Source organism: Equus caballus, chromosome 6 (genome assembly GCF_041296265.1).
Source record: "Equus caballus isolate H_3958 breed thoroughbred chromosome 6, TB-T2T, whole genome shotgun sequence".
Taxonomy (NCBI): Eukaryota; Metazoa; Chordata; class Mammalia; order Perissodactyla; family Equidae; genus Equus; species Equus caballus.
In genome coordinates, this window is record NC_091689.1 from 51869152 (window position 1) to 51888458 (window position 19307).

The 19307-nt window shown below is 37.2% G+C and overlaps 1 long non-coding RNA gene across 1 annotated transcript in view; it reads right to left on the reverse strand.

Moving 5' to 3' along the window:
* Nucleotides 1–269: 269 nt before the first annotated feature.
* LOC111773797 (uncharacterized) overlaps nucleotides 270–19307 on the reverse strand; it is a 28073-nt gene continuing 9035 nt past the window's right edge. Inside the window, exons 2-3 of the long non-coding RNA XR_002808425.2 lie at nucleotides 5851–5956; nucleotides 270–430 (exon numbers count right to left, since the gene is read on the reverse strand). This is a non-coding gene — a long non-coding RNA (uncharacterized lncRNA). The remainder of the gene's footprint in view (nucleotides 431–5850; nucleotides 5957–19307) is intronic.

Consider the following 19307-nt stretch of genomic DNA (forward strand, 5'->3'; position numbering starts at 1 on the left):
CATCAAAGCCATATAATATTTTCACATCAAGAAATCTCTTATTGTGAGGGTATTTAGGTTACTTTGACATATTTCTCTCTCTTTCTACCTTATTTTTCTATAATACACAATGCTGCAGTGACTAGCTAAGTACTTATAAATATTTCTCCATTCACTTAGATGAAACTTTAGTGAGATTATGAGTTTAAATGTATAAGCACCTTTAAGATATGATAGATATTTTCAATCCAAATTGTTATCCAACAGCCTATAAAGAGTATTATCATTAATTAATTTAAACAAATTTAATTTGAAAAGTGTAACATGTTACTTTCCATTGTGATGTATTTATTCATATCTATAACTTGTTTATTTGAGGAATCTTAGTGGTTTTCTCTCGGATTTTCACCAATTCTTTTTATATTGACATTATAGGCACATTTCCTCTTTTCTGTAAAAACAAAAACAAAACTAGGTTGTAATTTGCTTTTTAACTTTAGAAGTTAAAATAGAAATTGTTAATTTATATTTTAAATTTTTGTACAAAATATAAAATCGATCAACATCTATACATTTCTTCTTGCAAACAAAAACCTTTAAATATCTCACTACTTACAAACTCTCTACCCCGTGATTTACATTGGTACAATAAATTGGAATTTAATTCCAGGTTATTACTATTTTAACTTTCTTTACAAATTCATCAGACTTCACACGAAAATAATCAACACTCTTCTAAACCAAAGTTTTATTTTTTCTCATCTCAGATATAATGCAAAATATATATATTTAAAATTAACTCTAAAATAGACTTAGGAGTAGAGTCAATAGAAAAAGCTTACCACCTAAAAGAAAACAATAACAGTGAAACACTATTGAATCACATAAAAGAAGGCTTAAATAAACCAATTTGTATGTTATATTCTTAGACAGAAGTACACTACATTTTAGAGAAATCTGTAAAGTCAGTGCAAGCTCAAAGTCCCGGCAATATATTTTATGGAATTTGGAAAAGTTGATTCTGAAAATCCCCTTGAAAAGTAAATATTGCAGAATACCCAAAAATTGACAAAGAAGAACAGCCCACAGATTGGCTGACTGATCTAAAGTTGATTGTTTAAAAAATAAATTTGAACACAATTATGAGGAACACATCACAAGTTCATGACAATTAGCTCTACTACCAATGTCGTCACACATTTGCAGACAGTCCTGGCCCCTGTAGACTTTGAGTTTTCCGTGCCTACATAGAGGTACGTTACTTAAAATAGCTTAGTGGCCATTCATTTGAACTGGTCAGATTCCCTACTTCATAAAATACACAAAATTAAATATGAATTCGTTTGAAGAAGAAATTGTAAAAAGCAAAGACAAATACGAGCCAAAAAAACCTAACAAAAACAGAAAAAATGGGATTTTTAAAATACTTTTAAATATTTTAAAAGAATTGAATGTGAAATTCCTCCTAACAGCTCAATTCAAAATCCCAGAATCATAAAAGAAACAAGTGACAGATTAAGCACACAAAATTGTAAAATAATTCTATGAAAGATAATATCATATGGAAATTCTTAGAAAAGAAATAATTATTGGAAAATATTTGCAACATTTGTAACACAGAAATAGATAACATTCCTAATTCATAAAGGGATCTGATGAGTTAATAAGAAAAAGTCAAGTAGTCCTGTAGAAAAAGGGACAAAGTTTATGTCGAGACAAACACATAAATTAGGAAAAAATAGGGTAGTATGTCAGGTTCTTTTGAGGTGGGAAGAATGCCATGCTTCTAGAAACAAGCAGTCCATTTGCCCTAAAGGAAATTTTGTAAAGTCATTTCTCCACTCGTTTGTCCAACATAATCACCAAACTCAGGGTTCCACTAACAGGGGCTGAAGAAATTGACTTTAGCTCCCTATACTGACCAAGGCATAGCCTAGTTTAAGGTCATAAAATCAAATACCTAAAAGGACTGGATGGGAACATAATTGTGTACAGTTGCTGAGTGATAGACCACTGAGTGTTGCAAATGTAAAGAATTAGAACATTCCCTAGTTAAAATTATAAAGCCTATGTTAGCTGAGACAAAAAGAAAGAAAAAGAAAATAAAGAAACAACAAAACCCACATACTTGGGCTAAAACTTGCCCATTGATTACAGCTGTACATTCAGATTTTTAAAAAAGTTAACATTGAGGAAAGTAAAAGCAATGAAAGAGAAAAACTAGACTGAACGAGTAAAAGAAATAACCTTTAAGAAAATGCAGTTAGTGCTGGGGACATAGAATATTAAATAAATGTTAAATAAAAAACAATTTGTGTATCAGAGGAATCTGAGAGGCTTTTATAACTATACAATAATAAAAAGGCAAAGAGAACATTTGGGAAGTAAAATCACTACTGTTTTATTATTATTATTATTACATTGTGCTGAATTGGAGAGTAGACTTTTCTGAACATCAAATTAGTAACCTGGAATTTCCAGCCTAATAACTTAGATAGCATGTTTCAGAAGAAATAAAAATTATGATAGAAAAATCAAGAGACTTGCAAAATAATAATATAATATAAATGTCTATACATTGTTATTTAAAAAAGAAAAGAAAAATGAGAAGAAAGAGTCAAATAAATAATAGAAACAATTCTTAGCTAAAAAAACTCCAGCTCGAAAGGATACTCCAGGTGCTAAGCCGAGGGCATGCTTGCGGTTTTAAAAGGAGAACGCTCGTTCGTTAGAGTAATAATAAAAATAGAAAACAGCAAGGAACCAAACTCCACACCTAGATATATCTTGGAGAAGTTTATAAATTGCAACGATAAAGATAAATGCTTCAAACTTATAGGAAGAGATGGGTCAACCCACTAAAATGCTGCTTGATCCATGTAACAGGAAAACCTTCAATTCTGGCAGCCAAAATCCTGACTTAGGTTGCTACAATGGAGAATCGCAGTCTCTCGACCAGTTTCCAGTTGCTCTTTTAGACATAAGATCTGTATTGGAGCAAATTAACAGTCTCTGGCACCTGATATGCAATTGTTGACCTGTCAGTGCCTCTTTTTGCCATAGCAACTTACAGGAACAACTAGAAGCAATTTGCTTCCATCTAGCAGCTCAAACAGTGCATTTTTACAATCTTGCCTGGTACTTTGTCAACTCTCCTACTCTTTCTCATAAACATTCCACCCAATGTCTCACTGATCCCCATACTGACGGCATTGTGCTGATTGTACCTGATGATCAAGAAGTACGAGTACCTCAAATGCCTTAGCAAGACATATATTATTCAAAGCATGGGAGATAAACCCCACAAAAATTTAGGAGATTGCTTTCTGGGGATCCAGTGGTCTGGAGCATGTTGCCATGTCCCCTTCATTATGAAGGACAATTTGCCAAAAGTGGCACCGCCTACCTTTAAAAAGGGCACAACATTCAATAGTCCTTTTGGATTTTGGTTCAATAAAAATGAGTGTGCTACTTCAACCTGTTTGTTTACAGAGTAATCATAATGCTACCAATTGTGTGAGTAGGGATCTGAACAAGATAAATGTTTCCAGAAAATCTAGGCTCTTGCACATGGATCCAGAAAATCCAATGGTATATGAAGCGTAAACTAAAGCAAAGCAGTAATGCACTTGGTACTGATATCAAAGCACTCTACGTCACCTGATCATGCAATTTCCTTGTGACTTTCAGATCCATTCAAGGTGAATCTTTTCTACATCATTTCTACTTAATAATGGATTGCAGCTGTCCATGCCCAACTTTATGGTTTAGTGGATCACATAACATCCGGCTCATGATGGGATGCTCAGGTAACATGGGTAATGACTTTCCTACGCCTAACTGTTTAGTCTATACCAGGACTTAGTCACATGATGCTTCTGCATGATTTGCTGCGGCATCACTTACCCACTTGTTGGGCCCCTGAAAGACATTGGTGGAGTGAAATCATGTATACTTGGTTGTCCATTTGTCCTAGTAAGAATTGGCCAGTAGACACATCTACCCTGAAACGTGGGTGCTGTCAGATAGTTTGGCTGTTTTGTCAAGCACTTGGAAAGAATATGATTGGAATATAGTTGATCAGGAAGACTGGGGAAACAGTATATGAGAAATACCATTCAAAATAGGTACAGAGTGTGAAATGCTCCTGTGAATGCTCACTAACAAGCATCCACAGCAAAAGAGGCACTCATTGATCAGGTAAGCAAAAGAATACATTCTGTGGGTATCAGTCAGCCTCTTTTCACAGCCATTTCAGTGCCTTATCAATAGGTTCATAGTGGCAGGGATGAAGGTTGTATATGGACTGTCTCTCATCAAGTAACTACCCATGGTTTTAATAGTATTAATTTTCTCTCACCAAAGTTGTTCTGGCTGATGGTAGTGGTGAATGCCTAGCCTGCTAACAACAGAGAACAACAGTGAACACCTGTTATGGCATCACGCCTTAGAGAAAATAGCCAACCACCTGTGGCTAGTTGATTTATTTGGATGCCATTGCATCATGGAAGGAGAAGAAATTTGTCTTCACTGAAATAAACATATATTGTGGATATGGATTTGCCATTTCTGTTTGTAACATTTCGGGCAATGTCACTGTCTGTGGACCTAACACCATATTTACCTTAATAGCATTCATCAGAACTACTTCTGATCAAGGAAATTATTTCATAGCAAGAAAATATATAGGACAATAAGGTCATGCCTATGGAAATTACAGATCTTACTACAGACTCCATCACCCAGAATCAGCTAATAAAATAACAGAATTGCTTTCTGAAAACTCAGTTATGGTGCCAGTGGCGGGACTACACTCTGAAAGATTAGGTTTCTATCTTACAGGATGCAGTACAAGCTGTGAATCAGAACATGATTTTGTAGTATCTCCTGTACAGCCAAGAAGCACTCGCCTAGAATCCTGAGATGGCACTGGGGAGAAAAGCCTCCCCTTATTATACCTAATAAGCCACTCAGATAGTTGTTGCTTCTCATACGCACTGCTTTGAGTTCTGCCAGTCTGAAGGTCTTTATCTCCAGTGGAGGAAATTTTCTGCCAGAGGACATAATGATGTGTCCGTGGAAGTGGCCATTTGGGACTCCTCATGCCATTGAGCCAACAGACAAAGAAAGAGTTTTACCTGCATGCTTGGGGGATTACCAAGAGGGGAATTGGGTTGCTACTACCTAATGGGAAAACAACTATGCCTAGAACACGAGAGATTCTCTGGATATCTCTTAATTCTTCCATGTCCAATAGTAAATTTAATGAAAAACTATAGCAATCAAAACCAAGGCAGAATAGCTGAGGATAAAGACTTTTTAGTAATGCAGGGTTGGTTTACCCCACCAGATAAAGAACCCACACTGGTTGAGGTCCTGACTGAGAGCAAAGGAATCATGGAATGGATAGTGGAGGAAGGAAGTGATAACTATCAGTCTGCCAGCTTGATCAGTTGTAGTAATGTGACTGTAGCAGCTACATACATTTTCTTCCTTTTTTAGTAGATTTATATATATTCATATATATTTATTATATTCTTATTTTATGTCTTTGTTCTCATTATTTTAAACAACTTTTGTTGGATGATATCATTATAATTTATTGTTCAGGCAGCAGAATATTTAGAAGGGCTTTGACAGAATTTGAGGAGTAATTAATAGAGCCCACAGATGGATGCAATGTATCTATTTTGGAGGATGCCATAGAACATCTTTGTGTGAATAGTGGCATCTTGCTAGACAGACTTATAGATTTTGTTTTCTGTAGCATGGAAGAGGAAATATCCATGGAAGAATTTCTGTGGATGCTGAATAGCCTAAAGGGTGGATTATGTCAGTTATTAAATTTTTTTCTAGCAGGTTCAAACCTACCTTTTCATACCTGGTTTTGTGACAGGATTCTGCAAATCATGTTTCTGCTGTGACAATTGGCTCTGTGTTAGGGTCCAATAAGGAATGGCGGAAGGAGACTGTAAGGCTAATGAAGGAAAAAGTAAATTGCTACTTCCACTTTATTCCTTGTAGACTTCCTAGGCGCTTCCCGCCCACTCATTGTTTCTATGAGTACCACTCCAGCAATGCCTCTCATCTTGGCAGCATTTCCTCCTCATAGCAGGAGCTGAATCCAGTCTGCAGCTTTTCCAGCACTTCACTGCACCCTTCCTTAGACCACCAGCACCAGCAGGAGCTGGCTGGCTCCCCTTCCTCTCAGCACAGCCCCAGCACAACCTCCCCATCATGTTCAAAAGGACAATCCTCTGGGATCAGAGACACACAGTGAGTTGGTGAAAGTATCTTTCTTAAGGTCTGAATTTCCACTCTATGGGACCTCTTCTCTATGTTTCTAGGCTTTAATAATTTGAACCTCTTTGTTTTGTTCCTATCCCTAGGAGTGGAGGCTGCTTCCTACACTTGCTCCTTCTGTCATATCACAGGGTTCTCTTCTTTCTCTTTGTAGCAACTTTATACCTAATTAACAATTCTTTATATTAAGATCTTAATTTTAAATGCTGTGCTTTTTAGTTATCAAATGTCCATTTATTATCCTTTTATAGACTCTATTCCCAAGCAACAGAGTCGTAAGCTCACTGTTATAACAAGCCCTTTTAATTGAGTTACTTCCATTTATTTGTCTTTAAGAAGTTTGGTTCCTCTAGAGCTTGATTTGGCAAACTGTGGCCCACTGGCTGCCATCTATTTTTGTGAATAAAGTTTTACTGAAACACAGCTATGTCCATTTATCTATATATTGTCTATGACTGCTTTTGAGTACAATGGCAGAATTGGGTAGTCACAGCACAGACTGTATGGTTTGGAAAGCCTAAAATATTTATTCTCTGACTCTTCACAGAAAAAAAATTTGCTGATCTCTGTGCTAGAGTTTTCCAAGCAAGGATAGCCTAAAGTCTTACCCCCCTTATTGTTTCTCTTTTGTACACCAAACTGTACTTTCTGTAACACCCTGAAGGAGAGTTTTGCTTGGTGTTAGACTTTAGAGGCTTTAAGACTGACTGAACTGTCCTAGAATATCTATACTAAAAAATTACCAAACCAGTTTTGCTTTCCTTATGGCATCACCCTCATTGATATGGAGGTTTCTCAGAAGATGCCAAAAGAGATCATTTCTTTGAAGAGAATAATCAGTAAGTTCTCTATCTCTTGTTATCCAAATGAAGGGAAAAGGATCTATAGAAATTGACGTGTAACTCCTAGAGATTGGGGGACAAAACTGGGCTTGACTCATACCTGAAAAATCTATAAGGTAAAACACTGTTGTAGAATGATTAGAGCAAAGAGGACTGCTTGGGAATTGCTGCCCTTCCAAAGTTCCCTGGAGCAAGTTTCATATTTCCCATGGGCCTGGACACTGAAAAGGGATTTGAAACAGGCCGTCTTAAAAGGAAATTGCTGGGGCAGGCCTGGTGGTGCAGTGGTTAAGTTTGCACATTTCACTTCGGCGGGCTGGGGTTTGCCGGTTTGGATCCCGGGTGTGGACCTATGCACTGCTTGTCAAGCCATGCTGTGGCAGGCATCCTACATATAAAGCAGAGGAAGATGGGCACAGATGTTAGCTCAGGGCCACTATTCCTCAGCAAAAAGAGGAGAATTGGCTGCAGATGTTAGCTCAGAGCTAATCTTCCTCAAAAAAAAAAGGAAATTACTGAAGAGCACCTCATGAAAGGGAAAAGTAATCCCAGTAGATAATGTCTGGACACAGTATAGCATCTGAAACCAGGAGGACAATAATTTCTTAAGATTCAGTACTATTGAAGGAGGAAACAGTCATATCAGGCAACTTCAAGTGGGAGAGCCCATGTGAAGAGATTCCAATAAAATTCACAAAGGTGCCGTGCAGCAAAGGGTTAACTCAGTCTGCTTGGGCTGCTCAAACCCTGCGTATTCCAAAGAAAGGTCTTGCCCTTGACTGGCTCCTGGGAGATATCCTTCAAGCCCTTGGAATATCTTGCCTCATAAGAGTGTCTTTACCCTGGGCCTTGAGCCACATCGGATAGTTTGTGCTAACAATGTGATTTATAGTGAAACCCTTTTTTGTTTGCATTGGGTCTAGAGCTGTGCTGTGTCAGTTTGATGTGTGAGAGAGCTGGAATCTGAGTAGTTATGATCAATCACATGGGTGCTCCATGCCCATGTGTCTTATCCCCACTGAAAACCCCAAATACCAAAGCTCCAGTGAGTTTTCCTGCTTGGCGATATTTCATATGTGTTTTCACACATTATTCTAGGTGAACCCAGTGCTATTAATATGACTCAACTGGGATAAGACAACTGGAAGTTTGTGCCTGTTTTCTGCTGCACACCATTCTAAGCGCAATTAACCTTTGCTGATTTTAATCTGCATCTTTTCACTGCAATAAAGTGTAACCGTAACTAAACTGCTTTTCTGAGTTCTCTCAGTACTTCTCATGAATCATCAAACTTGAGAGTGGCCTTGGGGACACCTGACCCAGATGCCTACAGAAGAATGAGTCTGTGTTAGAATATCTGGTATGATTGACAGTTTCCCACAGCCAAAAGTGAACTCTGGATGACACTAGCTATATATGCACTGTAAGGCAGCCAAAAGCAGCATAGATGTTGGGGAGAAGAACAAGAGTCTGCAATAAAACAGCCTTCCTACGTCAGGTTTTCAGGCTTGAATTGGATATAAAAATGGTGAGTGAGAGAAGTTTTATATCAAATGACAGATTCAAGCTTTGTTTTTAGCCTGGACTAGACTTAATATATGAGTGACAGCAGAAGCTATGAGACCTGGCTAAGGTTTTATACTTGAAAGGAAAGAATAACTCAACAAAATAGAGTTGTAGGGCCAGTGGTGAAAAAGAATAAATTTTCTTTCTGCTTTCATGCCACTGAGTCCAACTTTTTGAAAACAAGTCCCATTTCTATGTCACCTAGACAAAACCTTCTTGAAATGCAGTCATCTCATGTCTACATTAAACTGCCCAAGGAAGGAATTAAAAGCAAGTGATTTCTGATTATAATAAATAAAATGTCAGACAAAGACAAATATTGTACAATATCACTTATATGTGGAAAACAAAACAAAGCTGAACTTGTAAAAACAGAGCAGAATAGCAGTTACTAGGGGCTAAGGGGTTGGAAGAATTGAGGAGATGTTTAAGGGTATAAACTTGCAACTAGTAAATAAGTTCTGGAGAGATAATGCACAACTAGTGATTATAGTCAACAATACCGTATTATAAACTTCAAAGTTGATAAGAGACTAGATTTCACTTGTTCTCAAGACGTATACACAAATTATGTGACAATATAGAGGTGTTAGCTAAGGCTATTGTAGAAATCATTTTGCGATATATAAACATATCAAACCAACACGTCGTACACCTGAAACTTACACAATGTTAATTCCACTCCAGTTATTTTTCTGACTTATCCTTTTATGAGCTTTTAAAACAAAATATATTTTATTGTTAAAATAGATTTTTTTCATATACCAACAGAAAGACAAACAACAAACTTAAATCTTGTTGCTTACAAACTAAAATCGCTATGAGAGAGAAAAGTTAAAGTTTTTTACTGCAAAAAACCCCCAAAGTAAGTAACCACTGTCAACATGAGATGCCTGATAATCCAGAATTAATGATTAACACTCAGTACCCAGACTAGGACTATACCTGGGGAATGATAAAAATGTAGAACTATTCTGCATTGTTTTCTGTATTTGTCCTTTAAAATAAACTGTCCTGTACAATACACTTTGAGCCTGGTATTTTCTAAGTCATGTGTTTTCTCTCTTACTCATTAATTTACTAGAGACCCCCTGTGGCATATGTTTGAAGAATAGTCTGGTTCTAATGGGTGTTGCAACTGGACTCCTAGACACCTATTATGGGTGTATAGCCAAAACTTCAACATGCCAGTTCATTCTATGCTCATTATTTCCCAAAAACAATTTTAAGTCATGGTAAGCCATCAGCCATAGGTAACAAAGTGCTAAAATTTCCAAATATTCATTTCATTATTATGAGGTTTTTATGACTCTGAGACTTGCTGCACTTAATCTTTTACAGTTGTAATCTAACCACAAATAAGTGTCTTTCTTTTCAAGCACTATTTTTTTTATTTTGAGGAAGATTAGCCCTGAGCTAACATCTGCCGCCAATCCTCCTCTTTTTGCTGAGGAAGACTGGCCCTGAGCTAACGTCTACACCCATCTTCCTCTACTTTGTATGTGGGATGCCCACCACAGCATGGCTTGACAAGTGGTACTTAGGTCTGCACCCGGGATCTGAACTGGCGAACTCAGGCTGCCGTTGTGGAGCATGTGAACTTAACCACTGCGCCACCAGGCTGGCCCCTCAAACACTGCTCTCATTAACTCATCAAAATTCCCATTGTCTTGGTGATATTTGGAACATATTTTGAATCCATTCATTTGTTCATTCAACAAATACTTACTAAATACCAAGAAGCTGAGAAAAGTAGTCTCTTCTGGTAAGCAAGCCTGAATCTTTAAGTATTATGTTCTTCTTGATTTAAAATCATGCTGGATGACTAACAACAACAGCAAAATGAGGTATCAGAATATGCTATGTTATGAAAGAGAGAAGAAAAGAGAGGAGAATGGAACCAATAAGGAATTGAAGAAAATGTTTCACAATTAAGTCTGAGTGCGTCGGAGAGACAAGAATGTTTTGAGGATCTACATTGTCTAAAGTATTTTTCTGCATTTTAGATTTCATTTTTCTAATTTGGTTTTCTATATTATTGCTTTTAAAAAATGTGTTTTAACAGTGTTGAAAGTTGATCAATTGCAGTTCTTAGGTGTTAATAATCAAAACCTTTTCTTGCTTACATGCAATATCCTCTTTGAGAGTTTATCCCAATTGTTCTCCAAGGTCAGCCTGGCTGACTAAGACTTCTCTGGGATTGTGTTACTTTGTCCTTTTCCTTCACCATGCATTACTTTTTTTTATCCCTTGATCCTTGGTTGTATTTGTCTTTTTTTTAATTGAACTTAAATATTTAACCTATGTGATTGCTCATGATTTGTTTTTCCCTTTCAGGATTGGTTTCTTGCTAAGAGATTTTTATGAAATGCAGTTAGGTATATCACAACCTCCGTAACCCAGAATCCTCACATTTTTGATGTACATGTTTGCATTTAGCTTCTAGTAATAACCAAATGGATGTTCCAAAGACTTACATTCCAAATTCTAAGCCTGCTAGTTAGTCCCTTAGTTTATGGTTGGGGCACTTTAATTGTTCCTTGATTCATTTTCTTTGAAATATTAATAAGTCATGACTTGTTTTAGGAAATAAACACAAATGACATGAGGCTTACAAATGACTTTATTTTTGTGTTCATATATGCATTTTAAAAATTTTTATTAAAGTTTTAACATTTACTCAACATATTTACTGATCTAATCTTGTTGCCTCTTTGTAGTTTTAAATAAAATGTTAAAATATTTACCCTTCTTTAGGCATTAAGTCAATATGTATACTGATATATATATCTATATTAATATATGTTCATAGAAAGTCTTTAAATATTTGTTTATCAAGTCAATATAGTAGAAATTATGTGAGAAAACATTAAAATGTCTAGTATTTTTCCTAACGTAAAATGCATTTTCTACATATTCTAATTTTACTATTAATTGTATCATCACTATTCCGATGGAAACAGCAAAATCCTTTCCTTTTAACTTATTCTGGGCTGATATATTCAGTAAGACTCAGTAACCTATCGCAAAACAAAGTAAAAGAAGTTAAGATAAATATAAAAGAAGTGCATGGGGTCCTATTCATAGTCTTCATTCTTGAGAAAATCACAATCCTTTCAGGCATGTTTACGGGATTGTAGGTTTCCTTAGATTCATGCAACACTTCAGCTTCCTCAGGACACTGAGAGAAGCCTTTTTCAATTTGCTATTCCACAAAATCAGAAGAAATGGATGGCCAGATAGAAAGAAAAACACTAGCACATTAGCAAAAATCTTTACTGTAAAACTGTCTAGATTGGCATAGATTGACTTTAGCATAATATTACTCAAATAGTACAAGAAGAAGAAGAGTAGGAATGAAATCATAGACTTCGTGGCCCTCACGTGGGCCTCTGTGCTAGGATCCCTAGAACCTGTGCCCTTCATCTGCCTGGTGTGGCTCCATAAAGAGAGAATTAAAAGGAGTAAGGAGGCCAGTGACACTAAAAAGGGGATGATGAACATTATGTTAATAAGCATATGAGAAGTTGATAAATTATATTTTCTCACTGCAATATTCCATGTCAAATTTTGTTCCGTGTTTACCTGGTTTTTGATCAGGCTCCTAGTTTCTGTATCCTTAAAAAAATACACAAGCAGAAAGAGACGGATGCCCCGAGCACAATAATGAGAAGCACCTTGTGAATTCTCCACTTCATCCAGAGGAAAATGGGATTAGAAAAGTTGGCTATCTTGAGGAAATAAAAGACACAGAGGCAGGTGGTACAGGTCATGCAGAAATAATCGGATCCTGTCCAGAGAATTCTCAAACTTCTCAGTAGATTATTATCATTGTACCATATTTCCTCATTGATGAAATGTAAGCCTATACCTAAAATTATTATGCACAGCAGAAATATTCTGGAAATAGCCAAGCAGGTGAGAATAAAGTCAATCAGGGAGAACTTCCAGCTCCTGATCCAGTCAATACAGTTAATCAGTACAATGAATCCGTTTCCCAAAATCCCCATTGTGAATGCTCCAACAGAAATTATCATAAATATATTCTTCAGTGTGCTTGCCATGCCTGCCGACAGGGAATCTCTGACTTCAGTCCTCCACTGATTTATAAACAAGCTGTTACAGACCTGCGCATCCAGAGCTCTAAAGTTCAATATGCTTCTTTTCCTATATTTTGATGTTCACTGGCAAAGAAAGGAATGCCTCCAGTGTGCTCCCAAAGTCTTAATTACCTTTGGGAAAACCACCTTTATTTTTCTCAAGATCTCAGCCGCTGATTTTCAAGCCAGGTATTTTATTACCTGTTTCTATGACACTGCTTATGATTTCCAGGTAAAGCCATGGATTAGAATTTGAATGCTGATTTGTTAAAACACAAAATAGAGATAGATTTTCAAATATTTTATTTACAATGTCTTCTTTTCTTTAAGATGTAAGCATTTTTTGATTCATTCTCCTTAGTTAAAAGCTAGAAACGTTAAACTCCAATCAAGAAAATAGGATATCTGTGCATGCTCTGAGAAACAAGGAAATCACTGAGGGAAATGCCTGAATGGGAAATCAAGGAGGGAGCAGAAGGCTGGGAGAGCTGTTACACTATGGGTAATTCTGACCCTTGCAGAGTAGAGAGAGAAAGAAAGAAGGAAGTTCTTAGGAAACAGTGAGGTCCTAAGACAGTTCTAAGAAGGCCAATGGGCATTGTCAATCCCATCATGCACATCAGAGGTGTCCTGAGCCTCCCAGGAGCAGGTCTGCCATGGAATCTCTGCCTTGCTCAGTCATTGGCTGGGGACAACTCATAGGATAGAATGGGATGATGGGGTACAGAGCATAGGAACACCAGCTTGTCAGCTGTTTGAGAAATATAAGTAAAAGTAAAATCTTCTCCCCACCCAGAAAACCGCTCCAAAAGGAAGAAGAGAAAGAAAACAGTTGTATTATTGAATAAGCATTAAAGCAGAATCTGATGCATGTCACTTGCCATGTAGAATGGAATTGCAAAAACAGAAAGAAATCTCCCTCTTTTACATGGTGAAGCAAATACATCTCCTTACATCATGTTCTCAAGGTAATTAGTAACTAGTCCTCATGTAAGAGAACTTTGCAGCACCATGTATTACACAAAATTTATCATAAATTGACCTGGTAATTGGTGACAGTCTGTGTTAGTTAACTGGCTTTATACAAAGGAAAACTAAATTCACATCTTTATGGCAGGAGATAGCTAAGTTCCTACTTTCTCACAGAAACTAGGATATAAGGATGCTTATTTTATTTTATTTTACTTTTTATTTATTTTTATTATTTTATTTTATTACAGTAACATTGGATTGTAACATTATATAGCTTTCAGCTGTACATCATAATATATTTCAAATTCTGTGTAGATTACATCATGTTCACCACCCAAAAATTAATTATAGTCCATCCCCTCACATGTGAGGCTAATCACCCCTTTTGCCCTTCCCCCTCCCCCCTTCCGCTATGGTAACCATCAATCCAATCTCTGTTGCTATGTGTTTGTTTGTTGTTATTTTTATCTTCTACTTATGAGTGAGATCATACGGTATTTGACTTTCTCCCTGTGACTAGTTTCACTTAACATAATACCCTCAAAGTCCATCTGTGTTGTCAAAAGTGACCAGATTTCATCCTTTCTTATGGCTGAGTAGTATTCCATTATGTATATGTACCACATCTTCTTTATCCATTCGTCCCTTGATAGACACCTGGGTTGCTTCCAAGTCTTGGCTATTGTGAATAATGCTGTGATGAACATAGGGGTGCATGTATATTTATGCCTTTGTGTTTTCAAGTTCTTTGGATAAATACCCAGCAGTGGAATAGCACCAGTTTGCACTCCCACCAGCAGTGTACGAGGGGTCCCTTCTCTCCACACCCTCTCTAACATTTGTTGTTTCCTGTCTTGTTAATTATAGCCATTCTGACTGGAGTGAGGTGATATCTCATTGTAGTTTTGATTTGCATTTCCCTGACAGCTAATGATGTTGAGCATCTTTTCATATGCCTCTTGGCCATCTGTATATCTTCTTTGGAGAAATCTCTGTTCAGATCTTTTGCCCAATTTTTAATTGAGTTGTTGGTTTTTTGTTGTTGAGATGTGTGAGTTCTTTGCATACTTTGGATATTAACCCCTTATCTGATATATGGTTTGCAAATATCTTCTCCCAATTGTTAGGTTGTCTTTTCATTTTGTTGATGGCTTCCTTTGCAGTGCAGAAGCTTTTTAGTTTGATGTAGTCCCATTTGTTCATTTTTCTTTTCTTTCCCTTGCCCAGTCAGACATGGTACTTGAAAATATGCTGCTAAGACCAATGTCAAAGACCGTACTGCCTATGTTTTCTTCTGGAAGTTTCATGGTGTCGGGTCTTACATTCAAGTATTTAATCCATTTTGAGTTGATTTTTGTGCATGGTGTAAGGGAATGGTCTACTTTCATTCTTTTGCATGTGGCTGTCCAGTTTTCCCAACACCGTTTATTGAAGAGACTCTCCTTTCTCCATTGTATGCTCTTGGCTCCCTTGTCTAATATTAGCTGTCCATAACTGTGCAGTTTTATTTCTGGGCTCTCAATTCTGTTTCATTGCTCTGTGTGTCTGTTTTGTGCCAGTACCATGCTGTTTTGGTTACTATAATTTGTAGTATATTGTGAAATCAGGGAGTATGGTACCTCCAACTTTGTTCTTTTTTCTCTAGAATCCTTTGCCTATTTGGGGTCTTTTGTTGTTCCATATAAATTTTAGGATTCTTGGTTCTATTTCTGTGAAAAATGTTGTTGGAACTTTGATCAGGATTGTGTTAAATCTATAGAGTGCTTTAGGAAGTATGGACATTTTAACTATGTTCATTCTTCCAATCCAAGAGCATGGAATATCTTTCCATTTCTTTGTATCTTCTTCGATTTCTTTCAACAATGTTTTATAGTTTTCAGTGTAAAGATCTTTCACCTCTTTGGTTAAGTTTATTCCTAGGTATTATACTCTTTTTGTTGCAATTGTAAATAGGATTGTATTCTTAATTTCTCTTTCTGTTAATTCATTGTTAGTGTATAGAAACGCAACTGATTTTTGTATGTTGATTTTGTATCCTGTAACTTGACTGTATTCATTTATTTCTAAAAGTTTTTTAGTGAATTCTTCAGAGTTTTCCATCTATAAAAGCATGTCATCTGCAAAGAGTGACAGTTTCACTTATTCTTTTCCAATATGGCTCCCTTTTATCATATTTTTTTCTCCTCTGATTGCTCTGGCTAGCACTTCCAAGACTGTGTTAAATAAGAGTGGTGAGGGGCCGGCTGGGTGGCGCAGCGGTTAAGTTTGCACATTCCGCTTCGGCGGCCCAGGGTTCACTGGTTCGTAGCCCAGGTGTGGACATGGCACTGCTTGGCAAGCCATGCTATGGCAGGTGTCCCATGTATAAAGTAGAGGAAGACGTGCACGAATGTTAGCTCAGGGCCAGTCTTCCACAGCAAAAAGAGGAGGATGGCAGGAGATGTTAGCTCAGGGCTAATCTTCCTCAAAAATAAATAAATAAATAAATAAATAAATAAATAAATAAGAACCGTGACAGTGGGCATCCTTGTTTTGTTCCTGTTCTTAGAGGGATAGCTTTCAGTATTTCTCCATGGAGAATGATATTTGCTGTGGGTTTGTCATATATGGCCTTTATTATGTTGAGGCATTTCCCTTCTATACCCATTTTATTTAGAGTTTTTATCGTAAATGGATGCTGTATCTTGTCAAATGCTTTCTCTGCATCTATTGAGATGATCATGTGATTTTTGCTCTTCATTTTGTTAATGTGATGTATCATGTTGATAGATTTGCGGATGTTGAAACATCCCTGCAGGGGATGCTTATTTTTAACTTGGAGAATTAAGTTACATTTAATTTGCTTTTGTTCTTACATAGCCAATTATGCTCCTTGAGTCAGAGATTGCAGAGGTACATTTCCTAATCACCACATGTAGCAAGTATCTTAAATTATAGTCAAAGCTTATCTTTATTACTCACCTTAAAAATACAGAATATTTATAAAATACCCCAAATTTATGTAAATACAGAAAATCTGCTGTCCAATGTAACACCAGGATCTCTTAGAGTCTATGGAAGTTTTGAAACATGAATGCCAGGTTTTCAACCCTCTTCTTAGTGAATCTTGGGTCTGCAATCCCTCCTCTTGAAGTTGGGTGGGATTTTGACTACTTCAACCCATATAGCACAGTGGAAATGATATTGTAGGACTTCTAAGGCTATCATCAAAAGCTGGCAGTTTTTGCCTTAGTCACAATAACATTTCCTCTTAGAGTCCTGAGCTGTCTATAAGAAGTCTGACAAATCTGAGACCAGCCTGCTGTGAGGAAACCCAAGCCACAGGAAGATGCCACCAGGAGGCAATCTGGTCAACCATTCCAACTGAGCCCAGACTTGGAATCATCCCAGTCCATGTGAGTAAAGAATGTTTTTGGTGATACCAGTCCTTGTCATTTGAGTCATATTCAGTTGTTGGAGTATTCGAAGTTCAATCCCCAGACATTTTGGAGCAAAGACAAGCCATCCCACTGTGCCCTGGCTGAATTCCTGACTCACAGAATCTGGGAGCATAATAAAATTGTTCATTTGTATCACTGACTTTTGGGTTAGTGCTTTAAGGAGCAATAGATATTCAAAACAGAATTATTTAGCATATAGCTAGAATTATTCTTTTAGTATTATTATTCCAATTTTCCATCTCTCTGTCTTCCCCAACACAAATATGCATTACTTTTCTTATGCACAAATATGACAATTTGTTAAAATGGGCAAAGTGTCTGAATAAAAATTTCTACAAAGATATACAAATGGTCAATAAGCACAGGAACAGATGCTTCACATTATTAGTCATCAGGGAAATGCTAATCAAAACCGTAATGCTATATCACTTAACATCCAGTAGGATGACTAGAATTAAAAAGTCAAATAATAACAAGTGTTGACCAGAATGTGGAGAAATTGGAAGCCTCATACACTCCTGTTGAGAATAAGTAAAATGGCACAGTAAAATGGTGCTGCTGCTTTGAAAAACAGTCCGGCAGTTCCTCAAGAGATTAAACACAGATTTACTGTGACAGAGCAATTCCAACCAAGGTATAAATCCAAGAGAAATAAAAATACATGTCCACACAAAAACTTGTAGGTGAGTGTTCCCAGCAGCATTATTTATAACAGCCAAAAGATGGAAACAATTCAAACGTTCATCAACAGATGAATACGTAAACAAAATGTGCTCTGTCCATATAATGGAGGATTATCCAGCCATGGAAAGGAATGAAGTACAGATGTAACCACAGGCCCATTTAGAGCCAGTTCAAACAGACCCCATCTCTTATCAACAAAGTGATTAAGGACTGTCTTTCAGAAAATCTGCAAAGTCACATAGCCAGAGCACACTCAGAAGAAGAAATCTTGACCTGAGATGACCATGAGAACAAAGATCCTCCTCTCCTGGAAACAAAGGACCTGGACACGACTGGAACCTAAAAGTCAGGCTCTTATCAGAAGTGAGGGGTTCCTCATTCAGGAAGATCTGGTGTTAAAATTCCTTCCCCACGCTATCATAAATGTTTAGAACCCTATCATAAATGTTCAGAACTCTGTCCTATATGTTTAGAACCTTACCATAAATGTTTGAAGCCCACCAATCAAAACCTGTCCCACCAACATTTCTGCCTACCAGCTTGTTCTCCTTAACCTCTTAAATTTCACCCAAATCCTGAATTGGGGACACATATCTGAAGGCACATGCCCCTGTCTTCCTGCTGATTGATTTCACAGAATAAAGCTGATTTCTCCCCAAAAAGCATGTGTCATAATTAATGTTTTTTGATATGCATTGGGCAAGAGAACCCCAATTTTGTGCAGTAACAAATTGGCAACCACAAAGGGACGAGCACCTGTTCCTGCCTGCCTGATGCTCTGGATCCTCCCATGGGGCATGGGGTCTTTTCATCAACCCTAAGCAGCTGCCTAAACAATTTTGTCTAGACACTCTGCTGATCGGACTCATACTTCTACTGTGACACTGTAGGCCCCAAGGCACTACTGTTTTTCTTTTTCTTTTTGAGGGAAGAAACAGTTTCTGGCTCAAGACATGTTTGGGCTCTGGGTGAGTAATTTTAAGAAAGTGACTGTCCTTTACCTTATCTCTCTGGTTTGATTTCCTAGAAATAGATGTTTAGCTCATATTCTGGAGAATCCTGGCTGGCTGAGTCCTAAACCTTGGGCATGAACCACTCAAAGGAATTAGAGGCAGGATAATAGGTTCGATCATGAAGTTGCTTCTGCATCTGTGCAACTCCTGGCACTGGGTCTGAGTTGCCCCAGGCCATCAGTTTTCAGGTACCTCCTGGCACTGCTTCTGAGCTACTCCTGGCAAACTAGCTAGTATTCTGGTCTATGTTATGTGTAGAATTGTATTGTGCGTTAATGTTTGTCTGAATTGAGTTGACTATTTGAGAACTGAGTTTCTCTGTGACCATAACAAACTCCTCTTAGAAATTAACCTCATGAGGTTCTCTGACTCTGAAGAAAAGAAGCACTGTTCCTTCCAGTTCTTTGG